Consider the following 3,840-nt stretch of genomic DNA (forward strand, 5'->3'; position numbering starts at 1 on the left):
CCCAGAGTTAAAGCCCCATGACTGGACCTCCCCTCCTAAAAAAAAAGAAATGTTTGACCTGTTTTCTCAATACCATTTTTTTTTTGGGGGGGGGGATATCTACGACTATAATTTATTCAACCTCATTCAGGATCACAGAAAAAAGTACATGTGAAATACCTATATGTGTATTTATATATTTATATTTATTTATTTATATATGTGTGTGTATGTATACATGGGGTTTGAACTCAGGACCTTGAGTTTGCTTGGTTTGCTTGATTAGTGGTGCTCTACCACTTGAATCATGCCTTCAGCCATGATTTTTATGGTTATTTTGGAGATGGAGCCTTCAAACTTTCTGGACAGTTTGGCTTGAATCTCAGTCTTCTGCATTTCAGTCTCCTGAGCAGCTAGGTTTACTGATGAGTCACTAGCACTCAGCTACATTTGCTTTAAAACAAACAAACAACAACAAAAAAAACCACAAGGATTTATTTTAGTATTATAGAGTTACAGTAGAGAGAAATAGAAAAGAGGGTGAATTTTTTCCTGCTCCCTATTGCAGAAAATGGGCGTAAAAGACTTACCATGTGCCTTTTTTTTGGGGGGGGGGAGGGGTCCGGTCATGGGGCCTCAACTCTGGGCCTGGGCGCTGTCCCTCAGCTCTTCAGCTCAGGGCTAGCACTCTACCACTTGAGCCACAGCGCCACTTCCGGATTTTTTCTTTTTGCTTATGTGGTGCTGAGGAATCGAACCCAGGGCCTCATGCATGCAAGGCAAGCACTCTACCACTGAGCCACATTCCCAGCCCCTTTATTTATTTTTTAATTAAAAAAATTTAAATCAGTTATGGGGCTTGAACTCAGGGCCTTGGCACTGTCCCTGAGCTTTACTGCTCAAGGCTAAACTTTGAGCCACAGCGCCACTTCCAGTTTTCTGGTGGTTAATTGGAGATAAGAGTCTCACAGACTTTCCTGCGGGAGCTGGCTTCAAACTGTGATCCTCATAGCTCAGCCTTCTATGTAGCTAGGATTACAGGTGTGAACCACTGGCACACATCTCCAGTATTTTGCTATTTTTAAACAAAACATTATGTTCTCCTTGCACTGCTTTATGTTTTGAATATAGAACTTATTACTTTCCTATGTATCTATTCACTTACCAGACACTACAGCATGTATGTAATTGTTTATTTTTCCTAGCTGTAAGATTCCCTAGAGCAGGTTCCCTAATTTTCGTTATACAATCCACATCTAAAACTGCCAGTACACATGCATATCTGTGGGAGGGTGCAGGGAGGGCACAGAATCAGAGGAAAAAGGGTGAAAAGGTGCAGCAGTGGAATGCACTGGACATGGATGAGAGTGAACTTTGTAACTTGTGGGTGGAGATGGGAGAGAGGGAATGGAAGAGAATGAGGGAACACTGCCACTATGCGAAAGGAAATGTACTTAATACTTGACATCTGTAAAGGTAACCCTGCTGTACATCACCTCCAAAACAACAATAAAGTAAATTAGAAAAAAAGAAAAAAACAAAAGAAATGTTTAGTGATGAACTCATCCAGTGCATAAAAGAAACAAGCATGTGGGTACTAATAGCTCCAAGGGACAGAAGAGGAACTTGAGGCATGAAGAGATGAGAATGAAAATTTAAGGAAATTTGCAGAGAATGAAGTATCTTGTGTCAAAAATAAGTCAGTTGAAACATCAGCTTATTTTACTTTTCCTTCCCTCAGAAGAAACAGATGAAAATGATTTCATCCTGGAGGGAACTGCAGGAGGTGGAGGGCAGGAGGCATTGTTTATTTATTTTTTATTTTATTTTATTTTTTTTACTTTAGAGATGTTTGGTATGTATCAGCAACATGCTACATGTTTTTAAAAATGGCATTTTGAAATCCTAGAATATTTTCCAAATGAAAAAGGTGGCCTTAGAGGTGTATCTGACAGCATTAGGTGTTCAGATGCCTGTAAACACATACTTGAAGGAGAAGTACAAAGACAGAGCGAGCACACATCCTTTCTAACACCATGACTGTGGCACTATTACACTACCCTGTGGAGATTAATCTGGTGATTGATCCTAAAGATCAGAGAACTAATACTAAATGAGCCAGTAGCACTGGGAGTCAGCATATAAATACCACAGACAGTGCTGTCCTGATAGTTCATTTGATTTCTGAGTGTCAAGAAGAAGATCTCAACTGAAAAATAGATGGCTTTGAGCTGGGAGCTGGTAGCTCACATCTGTAATCCTGCCTACTATGGAGGCTGAGATCTGAGGATCACAGTTCAAAGCAAGCCCAGGCAGGAAAGTCTGTAAAACGCGTATCTCCAATAAACCACCAGAAAACCGGAATTGGTGCAGTGGCTCAAGTGGTAGAGTACTAGCCTTGAACTGAAGAGCTGAAGGACAGTGCCCAGACCAGAGTTCAAGCCCCACAACTGACAAAGGAAAAAAAAAATAGATGGCTTTAAAACATAGTGTGCAAAGCTGTACAGCATTGTATCTAGAAGAAACGAAAGACAATGCTAGAAAATCTAGATTGGAACACAAGAACATATAAGAAAATAACATACAATTTTCCACACAACTGGGTCACAGATCACCAAATAAACAAATCATTGCATGATCTGGAAGCTACGCCAGAGACTGTCTACTGGGTGAATTTACGTTATCATCGAAGGACTATGCTGATTTTGAATCTTTAGTAGAAGTTATTTTCATGCATGAAACCCTGGGTTCAATTCCTCAGTACCACATACACAGAAAAAAACAGAAGTGGTGCTGTGGCTCAGGTGGTAGCCTTGAGACAAAGAAGCTCAGGGCCAGTGCCTAGGCCCTAAGTTCAAACCCTAGGACTGGCAAAAAAATTTAAAAATTTAAAAAAGACATAGTGAATTTGTTATTCAAATCTTATTTAATATAGGTTAAGAAAATTTTCAACAGCAAGTTACATTGTATGTAAATACTTGCCAGAACAGTATTCTATTGAAAATTATGAGGAGGTAAATAATGAAAACAGACTGCAAAAGAAAATAAATACTAAGGGAATGTGGCTTAGTGGTGGAGTGCTTACCTACATGCATGAAGCCCTTGGTTCTATTCCTCAGTACCACATACACAGAAATGGCGAGAAGTGGCGCTGTAGCTCAAGTGGTAGAGTGTTAGCCTTGGGCAAAACAAGCTCAGGGACGGTGTCTAGGCCCTGAGTTCAAGCCCCAGGACTGGTAAAAAAAAAAAACAAAACAAAAAACACACACACGAAAAATACTAAGTAACATAGCTGGAAGTCGTACAGATATTCATAGATATTCTTATTTAGTTTTAATGGCAGTACAGTGATTTGAACTCAGGCCCTTAACCTTTCTAGGCAAACACTTTTCTACTTTAGGTACACTACAGTCCTTTTTATACTTTTGTCCAGGCTGTCCTATCTATAACTCCCACATAGCTGGAATTATAGAAATGAACCACCACTTCTGGCTTGTTTGTCGAGATAGGATTCTCTAACTTTTTGCCTTGTCCGACTTAGAACTGCAGTCCTCCTGATCTCCACCTTCCAAGTAGTTGAGATTATGGTATGAAACAGCAATTTTATTTTTGTAGGCTATAGTGCTTGAACTTTGTGTTTGGGTGCTATCCCTCAGCTCTTCAGCTCAAGGCTGCTTTACCACTTGAGCCACAGCACCACTTCTGGTTTTCTGGTGGCTTATTGGAGATGAGTTTCACAGCCATGGGGCTGGGAAGGTGGCTCAGTGGTAGAGCGCTTGCCTTGCATGCCTGAGGCCCTGGGTTTGATTCCTCAGCACCACATAAGCAAAAAGAAAAAAGCCAGAAGTGGCGCTGTGGCTC

At 40.6% G+C, this 3,840-nt stretch overlaps 1 pseudogene; it reads left to right on the top strand.

The window, feature by feature from the left end:
• Positions 1 to 1,336: 1,336 nt before the first annotated feature.
• LOC138832808 (peptide chain release factor 1-like, mitochondrial) lies at positions 1,337 to 2,192 on the top strand (annotated as a pseudogene).
• The last annotated feature ends 1,648 nt before the right edge of the window (positions 2,193 to 3,840 follow it).

The sequence above is a fragment of the Dipodomys merriami genome, unplaced genomic scaffold, assembly GCF_024711535.1.
Source record: "Dipodomys merriami isolate MVZ:Mamm:240054 unplaced genomic scaffold, mDipMer1.0.p SCAF_20, whole genome shotgun sequence".
NCBI classification, from domain to species: domain Eukaryota; kingdom Metazoa; phylum Chordata; class Mammalia; order Rodentia; family Heteromyidae; genus Dipodomys; species Dipodomys merriami.